Here is a 21,193-nt window from a genome sequence, read left to right on the forward strand (position 1 = left end):
CAAGACCTTGAACTCCGCCGGGGGAAGGCAGTGATGTTCCTGTTCACCTGATCAGTTCACACAGAGCGAATCGACGAATGGGGAGCCCGGTGCACAGGAGACATTCAGTGAGTGTTTGTTGAGTGAAAGCGAAATCCAAAGAACTGGACCTTGAAGGCCGGCTGTGTTCTGATGAGCAGAAGGGCCACCAGGAGGGCGCGCTAGGCAAGACACGGGCGTGAGTGCGGACCCCGGGGGCAGTAGGCAGAGGGGAGGGACGGGCCCCTCTGGCCACAGTCGGGGATCACGCGCCGCCCTCCTGAGCTGGCGTGCACACGTACATGACTTCCATCTCACAGACACAGCCCCGACAACTTATTATTTTTTCTTATCAACACGGCAGGGTCATTCCCCCACCACAGCTGTGAAGGGTTGCAGCTCTGGATTTCAGTCTCAGGTCATTCACTGAAGACACTGGCCAGCACATGCCTGGGGAAAGGCAGCTCCTACTGGATGCTGATGCATTTCTGAGGCCTCAGAGGAGACGAAGGAAGTCAGTTAAGGGGACAGGAAAAGAATGCCTCCCTCCCCGAGACCAGGCATGAAAATGGGCCCAGAAAGGCAGAGACCAACCGGACCCTGGGGTGGTTTGCGATCGGGTCACGCCAGCTGCGTGGCGTCTGGTCTCATGCTAACCTTCCTGATGACAACCACGCTAGCTGGAGGTAGAGGCCAGAATGAGGCCTGCAAGAATTAAGATATGTGTGAAGGCCATTGTCAGACAGATGACAATGATGATGGCAGAGGAAGTATATGCAGCTTTTAGAGTTTACTTGGAGCTTGCACACGCTGGATCTCAGCTGGCTCTCCCAACCACTCCAGAGAGATGGAGAGCAGAGGGTCAGAACTTATGCTCGGAGGAGGGAGGCCTAGTGCCCATCGTGGCACGTTGGCAAGACACTACCCTTCAACTGGGGCATATGGTCCTGGCCAGGGACTCTGTCCTTGGACCAGGGGAGGGCACAGGTCCCAATCCCCCAGTTCCATGACCTGTCTGGCATGAACCATTGTGGACACTCAAATGAGTTTAAGAGAATCTCTGTATGGTCCTGTGGCCTCCTAGAAATATTGACAGCTCCCATTGTTGCCTGGAAATATCGATGATTTTGACCTTCTGGGCCTATCTTCAATCCAATTCTTCCAGTTATTTTGTCTCTCGAATATTAATCAGCCCGGAGGACTGGAACAAGAGACGGCTCTTAGGAGAGGCAAAACGAGCATAAATGTGTCTGGTAGAGTGCTGCCTTTTGTCACAGTGCTCTGGATTTCTCCAAGGGCCTCCGCTCACATTCGTTGTCTAATTTGAAACAAAGAGTAACCCCCTGAGCTGTCGAGGACCATGGAAATTACCTTCTTCCTTAAAGCCAGGGAGAGCAAGGTACAAGCCATCTTGCGTCTTGTCTTGTCTGGTATTGGGCTTTCTGACCTTTCAACTTTCTGAAGTTTGAAAAGCATTAAGGCAATCTTTACCCTTGGCTTTCAAACAAGAGGCTTGGAGAGGATGGCTGGAAGGAATTCCTACCCCTCTTTTTAAGAAATAAATCAATTATAAGGTAGCAATGATTACAAACATTTAAGCACCTGATTGCTTCTTTCCTTCTTTATTCTGGTTCTGAAAATGTACACTTCGCATATTTTCCCCCTTTGAGGTCAAAATGTCAAATTTGAGACCTCCTGACTTTGTGTGGGTGAGGTGGGGGCCTGGGAATGATTGAGAAGACCCCCTTCCCTTCTCCCTTGCCGTCTCCTCAAAATCCCTGTTCAGACAGAGGGTGGAGGGTGGTCCAAACAGGGAATTTGATGTCCTCCAAGTTCACAGTTACTCACATCTCTCCTTTGGTATCACAGCCAGATGTTAATGTGTTTTCAACACTGGCTATGAAAGCCTTGAGTGGAGAGGAAAGGAAAGGATCACATTTTGGGTTTTAGGGGAAAAAAACAAACAGGACTCAGGCACGCAGTCATGGAACTGAGGCAGAGGTGGGGGTGGGTGTAGGAGTCCAGAGCGGGGACCTGGTGGGACATCACAGGAATCAAGAAGGGAGAAAGGAAGAAAGCTTGAACAAAAACAGGGACGAGAGAGGTCAAGAGGAGGGACAGACTCCTGGGCTTTTAGGGATATGGGGTGTGTGTCAATCTCTACAATGAAGCAGGAGAGTCAAGGAGTAGCTCTCAAATTCTAGGGTAGACACCCAGGGAGGTGGATGGCAGGGCTTTGATCAGAACTCTGGAACACAGGAGAAAACTCATCATGGATGGAGAAAACCAGGACAGTTCAGTTCTGGAAGGACTGAGACTTAAGTGCTGAGGGGGTCTGGACCACAAGCATAAATGGGGCAGGTAGCAGATTCTTGGTGGCACTCTCTGGTCATCTCAGCCTGCCCGAGGGCTGGGCCTCTGCCTCTCTAACCTACTCTCTGACTTGCTGGGGACCCTAAAGGACCTGGACCACTTAACTTCATCATTTCTTTATTTCTTTTTGCCTTCCACCTGGTGCCTTCAGTGAGGCTCCCTGAGGTTCCATGAAACTCATTCAGTAGCCCCTTTGTGAAGAACCAAAGGTCACCTAGCACCTAGTACAGAAAATGGAATCAGACATGGTTTCGAGAATTGGCTCAGCCACTAAGTACCATGTGACACTGACAGATTGCTATTCTGTCTGAGCACCACATTCTCCACATATTAATAGAAAAGTAGAGTAGGTGATAATGTAGTTTGTGTTGGATTAACTCTCTTCTATACAACAGCTTTCATGCAGGAATAATATAGAACAATTACTTGACAGTACTGGAGAGCTATCAAAACAAGGCAGAAATTGCAGTGGGCTGACCCTTGAAAGAAGGTAATGCCACTGGGTAATTCATGTTTAGACCACTCTTCTCCTGAGTCACTGTGCGTGACCTGGGCCAGGCAGAACCCAAACAGAAAATCATAGTGTTTCTGATCCTGTGTCAGAGGTTAGAGCTCCTTTGCCAGAGGAGCTAGGACCAAGGAGGCAAATCCTGAAAAGAAGAGAAACTTAGGGAGGGGCGGAACCCAAGTTGCATATAAACTACCCTCATATCCTTGACTGATCCTTGAACTGTGCGTGCTTGGTTTTGACATCAAGAAGCCCAGTGGAAGCATCAATTAGAAAGCTCTTAAAGAAGAGCAGAGATTTCAGTTGTGGCCCTGTTGCAGCTACAGACATAGAACTTGGACTTTGAGTCCCACTAAGTAAGCAGAATAAATATGTTCCAGACTTAAGGGATTCACCTTAAAACCAAGGTAAACCAGACATTACATGCCCCAAAAAAGTGCAAAGTCAAGACTCTACAAGTTCAAAGTGATTATCTAATAACTTAACTGCTAGCCAAAACAAAAATCAATATTCTTCAGAAGGATATAACAGAATCCAGAGTCTCCACAACATGCTATCGGCAGTGTCTGGTATAAATTAAAGGGATAATAAGAATATGTTATGAAGAACATTATACTATCAGATTTAACAACCAAGATGAAATGGACAAATTTTTTGTAAAGGTCAACTTAACGAATTTCACAAAAAGAGACAGAAAATTGAATAACTTTGTATCTATTAGAGAGATTGACCTTATTATAAACATCTTCCAACAGAAAAAACTCCAATCACATTATGAAATCAATCATGTCACTCATTAATTGCATTAAACTTTTTAGGAAAAAATAATTTAATCTTACGCAAAGGTTGTCTTCACCTTCCATTTTCATTCAACTTTGTATTGGAGATCTCAGTGCAGCAAGTTTGAAAAAAAATAAATAAAATGCATTAAAAGGTAAATATAAAAATAAAGCTGTCTTTATAGACAACATGATTTTTTAGATAGAAAAATCCTAAAGAATCTACAAAGCAATTCCTAGAAGTAATGAATGAATTTACCAAATTTGTAGAACACAAGGTCTACATATAAAAATCTATTGTGGTTCTATATATTTGCAGCAAAATAATTGGAAAATGGACTCTTAAAGTTCTTTTACATTAATATCCCCAAACACAAAATACTTCAAAATAAACTTAACAAAATATGAACAATATTTGCCATCAAAATGACAAAACATTGCTGAAAGACATTTAAAAAGATTGTATAAATAATGAGATAGTCCATGTTCATAGAACTCAATGTTGTTAATATGTCACTTCTCTCCAGATTTATCTGTACATCAAAATAACCCCAGTCAGGGGATGTCTGGGTGGCTCAGAGGATTAAGCCTCTGCCTTTAGCTCAGGTCATGACCTCAGGGTCCTGGGATCGAGCCCTACATCAGGCTCTCTGCTCAGCAAGGAGCCTGCTTCTCCCTCTCTCTCTGCCTGCCTCTCTGCCTACTTGTGATCTCTCTCTGTGTCAAATAAATAAAATCTTTAAACAAAAAACAAACAAACAAACAAAACAACCCCACTTAGAATCTCATCAGAGGTATCCATAGAAAATGACAAGAAACATGTCATTAAGAATTTATATGGAAAAGCAAAGATATAGAATAGTCCAAACATTATTGAAAAAGAAAGACACATTTGGAGAACTTACACTTCCTGATTCAAGATTTACTATAAAGCTACATAATCAAGACAGAGTGGTATTGGCATAAGGAAAGACAGATCAATGGGAAAGACCAGAAAGATCAGAAGTAGACCCACATATATAATGAAGTGATTTTCCACCATGGCGCCAAAGAAATGGGGCAAAGAAAACCTTGGCAAGAAATATTAAGCAACTGAATAAATATAGGATATAAAATGAGCTTAGACCCTTAACTCTCACCACACACAAACATTAACTTGAGGTATATTATAGTCATAAAGGTTAAAGTTAAAAGCTATACAGTTTTTACAAAAAAAAAAAAAAAATCTAGAAGAAGGTACCTGTGACTTTGAAATACACGAATGGCCAATAAGCCCAGGGAGCTGTGCTCAAATGTCATCATTCACCAGAGACATGCAAATTAAGACCACAATGAGCTACTATATATGACTCACACACCAGAATGGCTAAGATTGAGAAGACCCATAACCTGAAACGTTGATGAGAATAAGGAACAACTGGGACCCTCAGACAGAGCTGGTGAGAGACAACCACTTCAATTACAAATTTCTGACAAATTTAAATATTTGCCTTCTCATGATCTGGCCATTCCACTCAGGTATTTATCCAAGAGGCATGAAAACATATGTCCACACAATGACTCGTACATGGGGCTCCTGGGTGGCTCAGTGGGTTAAGCGTCTGCCTTCAGCTCAGGTCATGATCTCAGGGTCCTGGGATGGAGTCCTGCATCGGGCTCCCTGCTCAGTGGGGACCTTGCTTCTCCCTCTGCTTGCTGCTCCCCCTGCTTGTGCTCTTTTCTCTCTATCTCTCTCAAAAAAATAAATAAAATCTTAAAAAAAAAAACAAAAAAAAGAATGACTTGTACATGAATGTTCATTGTAGCTTTTTCCACAGTAGCCAAATCTGGAGACAGAAATGTCCACATGCAGAGGCACGGGATAAACACTGGTGTTATGTTCACGTGCTGGAGCTGGACTCAGCCGAAATCAGAATCCCCCCACTGATGCACACAAGATAAACTTCACAGACATATGAACATGACTGAAAAAGTCCACAAAATAACGAATGTAGTATGATTCCTTTTGTATGACATTTGAGAACAGGCAACATCCGGGTTGGTGAGAGAAGCGGGAAGAGTGGTACCTCGGGGGCAGGTATAACAAGAAGCGACACAACAGAACTTTCTGGGGCAATGGGTATGTTCTATGTCTTGGACGGCATGGTAATAGGTTTATCAAAAGTTATTGAACTGCATGTTAAAGATAGGTACTTTTCACTGTATGTAAATTTTGCTCAATGACAAAAAGAAAAGAAAACAACGGAGTTAAAAAAAAAATCATTAGGACCTTGACACTCTAGGAACTTCAAGGGCACAGACCTAGGTCTTGATCATACTGGCCATGGCCAATGTCAGTGTTTCCTTTATCTCTGCATGAGCCAAAGAGGAGGAACGAAAGGCTCAGCTGACTGGGGGCCTCGGGAGCTCATGGGCCTGGCCTGTCCCCAGCTGCCCCAACCACTCACTTCAGCTTAAGAAGCATCTATAAATTAATCCTGAAGTCTGAGTGAGCCCATTGGGGTTGCCTGCTAGTCTTCTGTGTGTGTGTGTGTGTGCTTTGTTTTAAGCCTCTTTCTTCTGCCTCCGCTGCCATGGCCTTGAGAACAAATCATGATTCCCCAGGGTTGATGGGTGACCCCTAATCAGAGGATAAGTTGTCTGGCCAACTTGGATAGACAGCAGAAGCAAATTTCCTGGAGGGCTGTGCCACCAGTTGGATCTAAAAGGATTAATACTTTCTTACAGCCCTTGCGTCCAAACGGTGGGAGGAGGCCAGATGCCCTAGGAAGATATGCAGATGGAGTCCCTAAGTGAGTGCCGATGCCTACACAAATTCAGTTCTGCCCCTGGGGGAGGCCCACCCTCTTCCCCAGTACCAGCGGCACCTTTGGGCTCTCCACTGCTTGAAAACCAGATGAGCAAGGAGCCCGCAGGACGAGGGAGGAGGGACCCTAAAGAAGAGAAGACGGAGAAGATGGACCCAGGTGGAGAAAAGGGAGAGGAGAAGTGTCGGGGAGGGGCGGAGAGGGGCAGTCAGGGCATTCAACAGATGAGCAACAAGTTCATCCTGTTGTAGAGGGTCCCCACCCCTTTTCAAAATGCCCACAGCTCTTCAGTAGGAGGTGGTCGGGCCAGGAATCAGGAGTCCCATTTTACAGATGGGAAAACTGACGCAGGAGCGCTGAAAGCACTTGCTTTCAAGTTCACGGAGCTGGAAGAGAGCATTTGCTATTCCGAAGTTTTGGGGACCTCCAGTCTTCTGCCAGCTGTGGCTGCAATTTCCCGTCGCAGGCGCACTCTTGCCCTCCTGCCTTCACACCAGCACCCTCTCCGCACAGCCCAGAAGCCAGTGGGAAGGGCTGGCTGCCCTTAGCAGGGCGTTATTATATGCAAGGTGAGGGAACTTAGCTCCCAGCCGCAGGCCTTTTTAGGAAATGTAGCTCTGCTTGAAACACTTGGCTTTGATGGGAAGGAAAAGAACTGGGTCTACTAATTAAAGGTCATTTAGATTTTTTTTTTTAGCTTTAAAAACAGAGTAGATATGTTTAATTCGGGCTGACCACAGTCACTGGGCATTTCCGTGAAGCTCGGGGATCCGTGCGCTGAACCTTCTGGACTCTGAGAAGATCGTTGGATTCCCCCCTCCCCTTCTCTGGTTCTGTTTTGATTTTGTTGTTGTTGTTTTAAAAATACACACCCTCTGCAGTTGAGCACTTTAACTTCTTTGATGCAAGGGAAGCCAACCATGGATTTTCTAAAGTTAGACAGCAAGGAGTTGGCATTGGCAGGAACTTAAACCACGAGCCTCGGGAGCCTGTGCCGCCGGCCCCGGTCCACAGCCTGTGCGGTCGGCACCGTGTTATTACGTTCTCCCGAGAAAACTAGAGACCCAGGGACCTCTGGTTACGCCGCCGCTGGCTCGCTGCCCCCGGACTGGGCCGCTGGTGGGGTCTGGGTGCCAACCTGGAGTTGTGATCATTCCTGCTCAGCGAGGGGGACGGGAGGGCTCGCTGTGCAGGAAATCCCAGGACAAGGCCACGGCGACCCGAGGGTGCACCCCACTCATGTTCCTCGAAGAGGAGACGCCCCCTTTTCAGACGCCACGCTGTCAAGATGCCTGGGGTTTTAGTCCTCCCCACTGCTCTTTCCACTTTCCCCTGACAGTAAAAGCCTTCCTTCCTAGAGGGAGCTCTTCCCCTCTTTCCCTAAGGGTTGGCTGGGGCTGATTCTGCTTTTTCCCTGACCTCGCCCCCCACCCCCACCCCCATGGGCTCCATCCCACGCAGAGGGCAAGTCAGGTCAATCAGAAGCCTTCCTTCTACTGGTTGTGTGTTTACGAAACTGCCAGCGACTTCCAAGATCCCATCTTTTCTTGTGAGGTGGAGAAAGCAGGTCTGAGAGAGGAAGAGTGAGTGTGTGTGTGAGTGTTAAGCCCCAATACCATCACTGGAATTTCTGGGTGCAGCTGTGCCTGAAAGTAGATTACCTCTATGAGCCAATAGATTCCTGTGCCGCACTTTCTTTTTTCTTTTCCTTTCCTTTCTTTTCTTTTCTTCTTTCTTTCTTTCTTTCGCTCTAACCAGTTTGGATTTTACTCCTGTCCCCTGTAACCGAACAAGAACCAAGTACTATGTGTCTTGCTCATCTTTGCATCCCTACCAGGGACAGGCTTGGCCAATGAACGTCTGAACCTTAGACTGGAGGGGAATGGAGTTTGGGATGGGGGAGAGAAGTTCATTGCCAAGAACCTACCAAGCCTTGTGTCCCAGGCTCTCTACAGAGATTATTTCACAACCTTGCTGTACCAGGACTGCTGTCTCCACTTGAAAGATGGGTAAAGTGAGGAAGGAAGGGACTTAGGGAAAAGCAAGACCTTTGGAAACAGGACAGAGTGTGAGCCTTCTAGCTGGGCACTTCTCTGACATCAGAAATTGGGCCATCTGCACACCTCCTCCGGAGGGAGAGAATGGACAAATGAGATACCCCAGGCAATCGCTGTTTCCGGGGCCCTGGCCCTCCAGGGAAGCCTGGACCAGAGTTGTGAGGTTCTTGGATGTAGGGAGGATGCATATTGCCGGATGCCAAACACTGCAAAAATGGAAATTGATTTCTCAGACCCCCAGAGTTCCCAGACTATCAGCCCTTCTCGTGACTTCCTGCTCCTCTCCACACTTGACCCAATCCACACTAGAGCCAACCCCAAATTTCAGTTGCTCGGTGGATCTAGGGTAAGGTCTGAGTGAATTTGGGGGGAGATGGAGTTGTGGGTTCCTGAGTCCAGAGGTTTTGTGGTACCAAGAAGGCTACACAGAAAGGTGACGGAACATGACAGTGGAGATCCTGTACATGGACATGAGCTCTGTATTTGCATTTTTACCAGGACAGAAATGACTTAGAGTGACAGAATAGGAAGGGGCCTCAAAAATCGTCACAAGTATTTGTTGTGCCTGCTGACATGCCCTGACCTTTGCTCCTGACCTTCAGACAGCCAGGGCTAATAGGTCATAGCCTTCTCTCCTACCAAGTCCAGATGCCCCTTCAGATTCTTCCCACACAGCATTCCAGGCAACCCCACCAACCAATGGAAGACATCTCACAAATAAAACTTAACTTGTCCTCACACTGAGGTCAAGACCCTCATTTTTGCCCTGGTGAAATGGAGTTGTGACATGAAAGGACTTGACCAAGGTCATGTAGCCCAGCTGGAAGTTGAAACCACATCTCTTGATTGGGTAAAGCCCATCATTCTTTGTTCTCATTGCTGACTCAGTGCCATTAATAGATGGTAAGATGCCAACCCAATTCAAGCTATACGTATACTTAACTGGAAAATAAATCAACCAAATTGATGGGGCTTGGTGTTGTGGAAAGAACATTCAGCAGGAATTTCATTTCTGGTCTGGCCATAAACTAGCTGTGTGACCTTGGGCAAGTCAATTCAACTCTCTGGACCTCAGTTTCTTTAGCTGTAAATTGTGGGTTCAGGATGATCTTTAAACTCCCTAATATACTTTCAAATACTCATAATCCTTTTAGTTCATGTACCCAGCACAGTACCAGGAACTTTTTTTGGCTGTGAAGAAACAAAAGGGAAGAAACATCCACACAATACAAGAAGCAGTACTACATGGCACAGAGTTTTTCATTTGTATAATTAAGGGCCAAGAGGCCCTCCAGGAGCTCAGAGAAGAGAGCTCCCTCATGGAAGGGAGAATTCAACCTGCCCTGGGAGGATGGGCAGATAGATGGGGGAAACAGCACTGCAGGAAATAAGAGGAGAATAAGAGGAAGCAGGGAGGAGAGAACAACAGGGCATGTTGGAAGAAACCAGCCTGGCTGGAGTAGAGGATGGAGGGAGTCCAAGGAGAGCACTAGCGAGTCAGAGATGAGAGTGGAACTCATGGGGGCTGAGGTCAGTGTTGCAGAAAACATAGGGGCAGGGTCGTCTCTTGCCTCATTGAGTAAGACCCTTTTGTGCAAGTGTCATAGATTCAACTCAACCTGACTTAACCGAGACAGTGCATCTACCAGCTCACACAACCAAAAGCCCAGGTGTAGACTTCAATCACCGCTGGATCCAGGGGCTCTGAAAAACCTCATGGGAATGTGCCCTTCTGCATTTTCACTTCCTTCCGTGTGGTCCTAACATCCACGCCGCCTTTTCCCAACTGGGGGCAAACAGTATCCAGCAACTCTGGACCTTGCCCCTGAACCAAGACCCATGGAAGGACCCAGATTCCTCCTGTTTCTGCTCAAGTACCACCGCTGATGCTCATTGGTCTGGGTTTGATGACGTTTCCCGTGGCTGAGCCAATCACCAGCCAGGAAATGGATGAACTGCTCTGATTGGCCAGGCCTGGGTCAAGTGCCCATCTCTTGGGCGCTGGAGTGGGTTCTGCCCCAAACGGGTCTCGGAAGCCGGGAACAAGACAGAAAATCCAAGCGCTGTTATCAGCAGGAGGGATGCGTGGATCCTGGACAGGCAAACCCAACGGACGTCCAGTGCCAAAGAGTATTTCCTACGTATTTGTGGACAGGTAGGGGACGTCTTGAAGACGAAGCGAGATCTAGCAGTGGTTCCGCGCTCGGTGCCCACCCCGGAACCTGGCGAGTTCTGAGAGGCAGAGGTGCGGTGGATGGCGACGGCGGGCTCCGGGCAGGTCCCATCTTCCTTAATTAATACTCCTTGGATAGACTCAGCAGCGGGGCAGGAATTTGTTAAATTACATAAACATTATTGTGACCCGTAAAATTCAATGAATCTCGGCCTGTTTACCCGCGGCTGGCTTTAATGTTTGCACAGTGTAATTTAATGTGTCAATTTGCTCTCAAATAAAAAACATCTGGTCCTCTGACACGGCAAAGAAACTGAAGAGCTGATGTTCACGACCAGCTAAAAGCCCCAATCAGAGATGATATTTGGGGGAAAGGAAAGGCCAGAGACTCGGCAAAAAGAGCCAGCAATTGTTCGGACCCATTCCTGGCCTGATGACAAGCCTCTGTTTGTGAGTCTGTAAGGTCGGTAAATTTTATCGTAATTAGAATTAATAAAGGCCGAGAAGAGCTCATACCATCTTTAACCGGCACCCATCGTACAAGTAAATTTCCTGTGGCTGTTCCTGCCAATATTGACATTCCTACTATTGGATTTTTAGCAATCTTATTATTTTGTAATTGAGAAGAGCAGAAAGAAAATTACACTTCCCTCTTAAGAGGATTTCAGCTAATGTACCCCTTCCTATAGTAGTCAGCCTAGCCAAGCCCTCTCCCTCCAGATTCCCCAGGAGTTGCTGGAGCTTGGGAGAGGAGGAGGTGAGATTCTCCAAGTGTGTGCTTTTCCAGTGAGATCATGTATCTTGGTCTGGTTGGTCTCCACTAAACAACGACAGGGCTCGTTCCTGCAGACGGAGGCCGGACTTGGCAGACAGGTTCTGAGTTGGAGTTGCTGACCTACATAGAACAGGACAGGGGAAGCTGAGTTCTGTTCTGTTAGAACACTTTCAGGGGCCTCGTGGGGCCATGGGTGCAGGGGATGCTGTTGGCCAATCCTGACTGCTGGGCCCCCAGCCAGAACTGAGTGGACAGAGGTGGCCCTGAGGGACCCCTGTGCTGGGTTGTACCATCCATTCCATTTTACAGCACCCTCCTCCTGTCCTCTGAGACGTCCTGATGAAAAAGAGGCCATCCCAAAGCCGGGGCAGCCACCCGGCTGGAAGGAGCCAAGCCTGCTTTCCTGGCCGAGCAATGACGGGGTCAGAGCAAGTTCAAGCTTTGCTTTAATTGAGTAGAAGATAGTTCTTCCTTAAGGGAGCCCTGAAATAATGCTTTAGCGAGCAGAATGACTTCCCATATTGTCAGAAGGGATTAGCCGGGCTGGTTTGTAAACAAAGAGTGATCCTTCTTCCCCCTCTAGGACAAATAGATCATATTTTTTTCAGGTCACCAGGGACTGGGCTTACTCTAATCAAATCCTTGACATTTCACGAGGACTCCATGAGTTCCATGTTTTCCGTGATCGAGCCCTTGGTAATTATCCATTTTCCTAAATGATCACTATTTTCCAAATCCAGAACGTTGGAGGGAAGTGGGGAAAAGAGATGTCTCTCCAACAATGTGAGGAGGAGGAGGGAGAAGGGTGTGGGGATGAAGGAGGAGGAGGGTCTCTTGAGGTTGAAACAATATCATCTGAGTATGCACCCCTGGGAGCAGGTCTCAGGACCACCAGACAGTTTTCCTAATTTCTTCCTCCTTCCATTCATTCGGGCAACAACAATTTGTTGAGGCCCTTGCCAGGTGCCCGAGACTAGAGTAGTCGGTAAGTATAGAATTGGATACAGCCTGCTGTCTCATGGAACAGTCCCTCTGTCTCATGAAAGAGACCAGTATGTGGGCCAATAATTACAACAAAAATATCCTGAGAAGTAAATATGTAAATGTCATGAAACGCCAAAGTAAATAGCAAAAAACAAAAACTGAAAACCGACGAAAATCACAGCTTTGTATAAGTAGGACAAGGAAGGCTTCACAGTGGAGGAGACCCGGGGTCTTGCAGGATGCATAGGAGTTGGCCATCATAATAAATTAAGAACAGAAACATCTATCTTGAAATACTAAGGGCGCTACCTGTATTAACTCACTGAATCTCCACAACCACCTCATGAGACAGGTATTTTTTAGCCCCACTTGCAGACGAAAGCTAAAGCCCAGAGAAGGGTAGAAGATTCCAGACCAAGGGAAAGGGCATACTCATGAGAAAGCAGGGCATGTTTATGGACAGTAGGGAGGGGTTCCTGGGAGAGGGATGGAAAAGTGACCAGCTCAGATCTGTGTTTTTAGGAGGATGACGATGTGGCTGAGGAGCCAGAGTGTGAGGAAAAGTGTCAATGATAAAAAATATGCTGGGATCCTTGTGGGAACTAGACTCCCTCCCAATGGCAGCCACTGAACGATCTTAGCATTGTCCCACACTCCCCCTCACCCCGTTCCAGCTCCTGGCGAAGCAGGGGAAACTCAGCAGCACCCGGCTAGACCCATCAAAGCCAGCCTCACACCATAACCCTCCCTGACTTCCTCCATCTCCCCATCTCCATAAAACTGGTGATGGACCCAACCTAAGGGGTGTTGTCTCACCACGCTAAGGGATAACCCCTTCAGCTCCCCCCAGGAAGCCCTCTGCATGGGGGCAAAAGACCCCAATGCTGAACCTACACTGGGAGGGGAGGGACAAGAGCCTGTCTGCTGATCTGACATACCACCGCAGCCACAGAGAAGGGTTCTTGCCTTTCAGGTTTGCTTCTGCATTCTTGAATGTTCTCCATTTTCATCCCTTCCTACTGAACAATTCTCTCCTCACTGGGAAAAAAAATAAAAACAAAAAAATCCTGCAGCTTGTGTCCACTCCAAACACAGATGACAAGCTGTCTTGGAAACCCAGCCTAAAGAAACACTAAGCAAACTGTTCCCCAAACAAGCCTTTTGTCCTGACCTTTGTAAGCCAAGAGCTCCACTTTATAACTTGGGAATGTGCAAATATTTACAGTTGTAAGGAAGAGAGCCAGTGTCTGCTGGAGGGTCCCAGGGTTGGGAGACAGCTGAGGTCTCGTCTAGCCCAGCATCCCATGGACGGGGAGATGCTCTTTGTAGAATCCCCTGCCAGATGGTCACTGAGGCTTTCCTTGCATGCCTCCAGCGATGGGAAGGATGGCCATCACCCTCTGAGAAAGCTTCTTCCATTGATCTGCTCGTTGCAAAGTTCTGACAGCCAGCCAGAATTGCCTCCCAGTTACTTTACCCCTGGTCCTGTACGGCCCTCGAGACTGGAATATCTTACTATCCATGACAGCCTTTAGAAGTCTGGGGGTCAGCCTCCCAATCTGTCTTCCACTGTCTCTTCTTCCTTGGTTCCTTCATTCATTGCTTGGGGGACCTCCCTTGTGGGCCCCTCACTGCCGCGGTCACTCCCTTCTTCACAACCATATACCCTTGTTGATTGATTCCCATCTTCAGATGTGACCCCCCAAATCTATCACGGCTGGATGGCTGAGTTTCTTACTCTCATCGGAGCCCTGCCCCACTCCTTTCTCATCCCTAAAACTCAACATAGCCCACCAGGCAGTGGAATCGAGGTAAAAGGGAAGGAATGCCATTTTCTTGAACTCCTGCCACATTGGGCACTGTTCCTTATTCTTTGTAAACACCGGATGCCCAGAACAACCCTGGGAAGTAGGTGCTCCTCTCCTGTTTCGTGTATGCAGGAACTTGGGTTTCTGACACAGAACTGAAAATAAGGAAATAAGCAAAGCAAGTCTTCCAAGAGTCTGAAGCAGAGGGAAGAGAACTGGCCAGAGCTGATGGACTCTTGATTTGTGTTTATTTCCACCAAGATGTGTGCAGTATCAGGGAAGCGTGATTTTAAATCTTTGCACGGGCCCTCAATAGCTGGGGACTTCGGGGAAGTTAGTTGACTTCTATAAGCCTACGGTGGCCCACCGGTCCCTGTTTGTCTGAGACCAGCCTGGTTTGAAATGCCAGTTTCCATGTCCCGGGAGACCCTTTAGTCCCAGGCAAAGTGGTATATGGTTGCTCACCCTAAGAAGCCAGTTTCCTCGTTGTGAGACGAGGAGATTCATAACTTCCCTGGTGGCATTGTCTCAAAGTGTAGCTGAGATGAGCTATGCGAAAGACCCCGGCGTGTGCCCGGCCCAGATCAGACTCTCAGCTTATGTCTCGTTGAATGTGAAAGCCTGGTGAAGCGTGGCAGAGGAGAAAGAAGTCGAGGCCTGAGGTCTGGCCCTGAGCAGTGGCACTGGGAGACAAGTTCTTAAAAAACACAAACAGGGACACTGGTAGAGGGTGTCCTGCTCTCTGCAGTGTAAATATCCCGCTGTAGTTCAATTAGGCATGGTCACTGTTAACCTCAAATGGGACTCCGGGGGACAAAGAAAAAGGAAAGTCTTGTGCATTATCCTGTCTGATTGGCAGCGGGGGGTGGAGCCCCTTGTGGGGTAAGTGCCATGCAAAATCTAACACGGCCTCTGGTTCCTTAAGAGTAAACCTTCAGCCGCCCTGCTGGGTGGCAGCCGCCCAGCATGGTAGAGGGCTGGAGGAAGGGAGTCCTGAACAGAGACTCCCAGGAGGGGTGAGTCTGCATTTCACGCACTGGGCGACTATGGACAAATCGTGCTCACGCTTCCGGTCCTGTCTCCTCATCTGTAAAATGGGGAAGAGAAAGCAGACAAGGTGTTGTCTAACAGAGAGGCAGCAGAGTGGAGCGGTCAAGGGCCTGGCCCCCACTGGCTGTGTGAACTTGGGCAAGCCGGTCTTCCCCTATGTGTCCTGAGTCCTTGGTGAAGTGTGCAGTCTTGTCACTGCCTGCTCTCAGACACAGCCACTCAGCATCCCCCCATCCCTGCACCCCCATCACCAAGGGTTAACGCAGCAGCAGAAACACTGGGATGTCGTTGCACGTTCCCTTCTCCCTCCCTGCTCTGCTGGCTCATGTTGAACTCAAGGCCGACGAAAACCTCCTGATCTTTTTTATGTGAGTTGCAGTCAGGCCAGGTCTCCCTCATCCTGTTCTTGTGCAATTGATTTTTGGAAACGGCATTCAAGACGTTAGATTTATTGATGTTAAATTTCATCTGGTTGCTTTTGACCCAGCATTCTCGACTGTCGAGCTCATCTTGAACCTTAATTCTCTCATCCCCTCCAGCGTTGAGTCATCTGCAGACTGGATGCACATGCTTCCCATGTCTTCATACGAACTGTTGGCGTAAAAAGGCTATTTGTGTAGATAAAAATAGAGACAGAGATACAGGCTGCCATAGAGAGCAAGAAAGGGCGTCAGGTACGAGGCTGAGCAAGAGGGATGTTATCTTGGGGGAAGCAGGGACTCATGACCCTCCATCAATCAGCATTGAAGCTTTTGCTCTATGTACCCACTTTGCTCACTCTCCTTTCTTGCCCCTGGATCCCAGAGTGTTCTAAGTGATGACAAGGGGAGTTCACCCCTCAGCCCCTCTGACCGTGGCGCCTCCCAAACTATGAAATCCACAGGGATGGTCTGAGTCCTTGCCTGTCTGCACCTGACACAGTCCCAAAGCCAAGTCCTGTCCTTCCCCCGCCCCACCATTGCTTCTCAAACTGAGACCACTCCCACCTTGGGGCCTTGCCAAATAGCTGCTGTTCATACAAAGAAATCAATTCTCACTTGAAGGTCAGGGACCACGATGTCATACTGTGTTTCTTGCTCAGATGTTTCCGTTTTTAACAGGAGCCCTCACTGTCGACACAGCAAGGGCAGAGCGGGTGTCGATCCGTTACTGGCCACTTGTGATCGTGCGGGGCTCCACACTCAGTCCAGGGCTCCCGAGGGCATACTGGATCCCAACACAGTGCACACAGCATAGCTCCTAGGTGTGACTGCAAGTCCCCACGGAAAGGATCAGGGCACTCGATTCAAGGTCGCAGAGAAAAGTGAAAGTAAAACTCTAGAAGGACTTCCTATCGCAAGTGGTTTAAATAAACCCCAACAATTTCTGTTTATCCAGATAATTCGGCAGCTTTCTGGTAGTGTGCCAACCAGCTGGCCACTGGTTGTAAGGCTTTCTGAAGCCCCATGCCCACTACCCACCCAGACATGGCCATGGGCACCTGGCTGAGTGCCCCAGCCCCAGGACAGCCTGTGGCTTCATGCACTCAAGCTGATCCCTCTTTGATATCCCTGGTACCAGAGCCTTTTTATTTTTACCAAGAGGGTTCCCTTGTAGGAAAGAGTTTACTGCTGTCCCTGAGGATGATAAGGAGGAGGTGTTTCCCCTGGTTGAGTGCCTACTAGGTGCCAGACATTGTACCAGAGCTTCTGAACAAACCATAGGTTATCTTTTCAACAAAGTTAGGAAGCCGGGTTTTATTAGTCCCATTTTACAGAGGAGTAAACTGAGGCCTGCGGAGATCTAGTGAATTGCCTGGGGCCAGAAGAAATAGCGGAATTAGAATTTGAACCCTGGTCTCTCGACTCTAAGGTCCACTGTAACCATGGCTTTGTTTCTGTAGCTTTCAGAGAACTCACACTCTTTGGACCCAAAAAGTTCTGTGAGAAAGAAAGGAAGCCAAGACAGGATACAGCATCCTGCCCATCACTCATGTGAGTGCTGTGATCAGGATCAAGGCTATGGGGGATCTCACAGAGCTTGGGATCGAGCTCTCTGCCTGGTAATAGGTGAATTCAGGGGGATCCCTATGATTTCGAAGCAACCCAGTGATGCCCAGGAGAAGAAAGCCTTCTTTGTCTTTGGAAAAGCAGGGGTGGGAGCGGGGGTTGCTGGGTAGGGGGAAGCTTCAGCGAATGCATGTGCTCTAAACATACATGGATTCCAATGTGTTCCAGCCTTTACTGTCTCTATAACTTAGGTCCACTATTTATTTTACCTTCCTGGGCCACCGTTTCCCCCATTTGTACCTGGGGGTAATAACAGTGCTTGGGTGAAATTGGAAAGGTGAGCAGTTTCTGTAATCCATTCGCACAGTCCAGGAACATCTTATGTGCCTAATACACGCTCGCTACTTTTTTGTATCTCCATCTCTATAATAATCTACATTTCAATGAGTTGTTCATCCCCCATGGAGGCATCCTTGTCCCCATTATACAGACTGGGAAACTGGGTGCCAAAATGACCTGGCCAAGGCGATCTGGAAGGTCCTGGATAGAGTCAGGCCTGGAGCCCCCCTGACTGCACAGCATCTCCTTGTCCTCATTATGCTCAGCTTTGTCTTACCCTGGAGTCCAGATTCACAACCTTTACTGCATGTCCCAGTTGCTGGGGGTCTTGTTAACTCGCAGGTTCTCAGCCAGGAGGACTGGCTGGGCCTGAGACTCTGCATTTCTGGCAATCCCCCAGGGGACTGCACTTTGCATTGGATGGGCTTTTCCCTCCAGCATTGGGGGTGGGGGTCTGTAGCAGCCTCAGAGAAGCAAACAGTCAATCCCGGGGGGCCTTGGAGCAGGCTGCTAAGTGTCAGCCCCCAGGAGAAGTCTGCAGCCCTACTGTGTCTCCAAAGCGGCGCCCTGACGGATGGACCATGTAGGGAGGTGATGTCTGTGAGCCGTCTCCCAGCAGGGTCTCTGCGCCAGGACTGCCCTCCTGCTCATGCTCTCCTTTTGCTTCCTTCTGGCTGCTTCTGTCAGAGCCTGACAGTTACAGCAAAACAGTCTTGCTCTCCTGCACTGAGCCCCCGCTACACGGCTGGGCTCGAGCCCCAGCAGCCTGTGGAGAGGGAGCTGACATTTGTCTTAATTGGAGTTACCCGTGTAAATCCCGCCTGTCCCCTCCCTGCGCCCTCGGTCTTTGATGAGCGAGGGGGCTCTGAACACAGAGAGGCTCCTAATCTCCCCAGGGAGACACGGTGTTATTAATGCAGGCGCTGGAAGGAAATGTTCCGTCTCGTCAGTAGGGAAAGTGAACTGGAGGTGAGTGGAAAAAAAAAAAAAAGAAAAAAAGAAATAGTAAAGGAGAACATGGGCCACAGAGGTGAGAAGAGGAGGGACACCCGGGAGCATCTGCCTCACCCCTCCCGGGCCAACAGCGGCAGGCCCCTCCCCTTCCTCAGTCTTGCAAAACCAGCCTCTAACTGAGAGATTTTCTAACTCAGCTGCACGAGTCACCTGGGAGCTATAAAAATTGCTCATGTCTGGCTCCCACCCCCAGAGATCTTTATTTAATTGGCCTGGGTGTGGCCTGTAGACATTGGATCTGTAAAGCCCTGAAGTGATTCTAATGTAGGAGCTGCAGGAGGACAACTGGTCTCATCTCAGCTTCTCTGGGAAGCCTCCCCTGATTAGTGCAGACCCATTTATGAGCCCAGGGGAAACAGCTCATTGTCTGAGTCATTGACACCATTGACAATCCGGCCAGCTCGGCTAGATCTGCATAATTCTCTGGTAGCTGGGTGCAGATATCCCCCACGCTGGTGTCATTTGGATGGAGAATTTGCAAAAGGATCTTGTTTCTTTAAGTTTAACTCACAAATGAGCAAGGATGTGCACCTGCTGGACAGCCGCTGAATCAATCCAGTCATTTCGCCAACATTTATGGAGCACCTATCATGGGCATGGAGCTATGGGAGATTTGAAAGCATAAGGGAGGCACACTCTGCTCTTATGTAGTGCCCAGTAAGGATAGATTGGACAAGACCATAAATAACGATAATAAAAATGAAACCTGGAGGTGATAGTCTGTGGGTTAGGGAAATAAACAGGCAATGAAAATGTATCTAACACTTAGGGTGTACCACGCAAGGTCCCAGTTGACTTACCTTGGCTATGTCATCGCGGTTGATGACAGCCCTAAAAAGGAGAAGGTATTATTCCCATTTTATGGATGAAGAAGGTGCGACTCGAGAAGTCAGTGGCTTTCCCAGGGGCACGCACCTAGTGCATGTTGATGCGTAACTCCAAAAGGGTAGTGAGAAGATGCTTCTATGAGAAAATGAAGTATGATTCTGGCTAGGGGCATCTAGGAGAATCTTCAGGAGGACCCAGGAGCTCACTATACAAACACATCTGCTGAGGTGCCTTGCATAGTGAGAGGAGGTAGCCTCGGTGAACAGCCATGTCCCAGATGAAGCTAGAGGGGAGCAGAAGATTATGCTGCAGGATATCTGGAAGACCAGGGCAGGGCTGGTGGGAAGTTGAGAGAGGAGGGTTTCTCTGGGGGATGCAAGTTCAGAACACCAAGGGGGCAAACAGTGTGGTGAGGGACAGATAGCAGAGTGGGAGACTTCTGGGTACCAACTGATCAAAACAGGAAGGGGAAGCACAATCATCTTGCCACTCTGAGAAGGTGGGCCCTGGCCCAATTATGTGGCTGAGTTGATGGCAGGTTCCAGTCTCTGCAGACAGAGGGCTTGGCTGAGGGTAAATGCACAAACCCCTCAAATGACACCCTGGGCAGGCTGGATGAGGTGGGCAAGGAGCCAACGACTCTGTTTTTCTGACACTAATGTCCACTTGTCACTAGTTGACTATAAAATTCATAGTTTTTTAATATCTGCCACGGGCAGGCATGGGCCCCTGTGATTCCTCCTGGAAGAGATTATAATTTCTGGGAAGATGGGGTAATGGAACTAATCTTCAAAGATCAGGATGGTGGGGATGGGGTGACAGTGATGGTGATGATGATGTAGAGGTAAGGGTGACGCTGGTGGTGGACTTGATGGTCATGATGAGGGTGATGGCAGTGATAATGATGGCAGTGATGCTGATGGTGATGATGGTGGAGCTGATGATTATGAAGGTGGTCATGAAAGTGGTGGTGGCGATGGTGACAGAGTTGATGGTTGTGAAGGTGGTGGTGGTGATTATGATGGTGATGGTGGTGATGGTGATGATGGTGGTGATTATGGTGGTGGTGATGTTTGAATGACTTATGCCCAGGTGGCTGCTATCTCTAGCCCTTCTCCTGACTCACATTTTGCAGCTCCCTCATTGTCATCCCCTCTTGTGTTATGAAGACCTGTGACACTCCAAATGTCCACATTGAAACTTGTTATTCCTCCTTTACCTCTGCAGCTTGAAGAACAGCCCCACTGGCCATCCGGCCATCAGAGCTGGATGTCCAAGGGTCAACCCCATCTCTGGACCACAGAGAAAGAGCACAGCATAGATGGCAGGCACCAGCCAGCCCCAATCCAACCACATGGCTCCAATTCCATGGCCTTGCAGATCTCTGCTCTTGCTTCCTTTCCTTTGCTCATACTAGTACTTCTGTCTTGGACACCTTCTTCTGCTCTGGTTGGTGCAATTCTTCTTAGTCCCTAATGAAGCCTTTTCCTGGCTTCCAACTCAGTGAGCAGCACTGGTCTCCCTCTGTTGTGCGTTTAACTACTACCTGCAGCCTTGCTTATCCCACTATGCAGCAACCCTTTTTTTGTTCATCTGCTTCCTCTGCTATGCCATGAGTTTCTCCAGGGAGGATGCCTTGCTGTCTCATCTCTGAAAACTGAGGACCTAGCACAGGTCCGTAGTAGGTGCTTC

The 21,193-nt window shown here is 48.4% G+C and overlaps 1 long non-coding RNA gene across 1 annotated transcript; it reads right to left on the reverse strand.

Annotated features, from left to right (window-relative positions):
* Positions 1–15,765: 15,765 nt before the first annotated feature.
* Positions 15,766–16,637, reverse strand: LOC309867422. The gene is made up of 2 exons (XR_014313166.1): positions 16,370–16,637; positions 15,766–15,923 (listed from the first exon to the last, which is right to left on the reverse strand). It is a non-coding gene; the product is annotated as an uncharacterized lncRNA (long non-coding RNA).
* Between the last annotated feature and the right edge of the window lie 4,556 nt (positions 16,638–21,193).

Source organism: Mustela nivalis (assembly GCF_964662115.1).
Source record: "Mustela nivalis genome assembly, chromosome: 6".
Lineage (NCBI taxonomy): Eukaryota > Metazoa > Chordata > Mammalia > Carnivora > Mustelidae > Mustela > Mustela nivalis.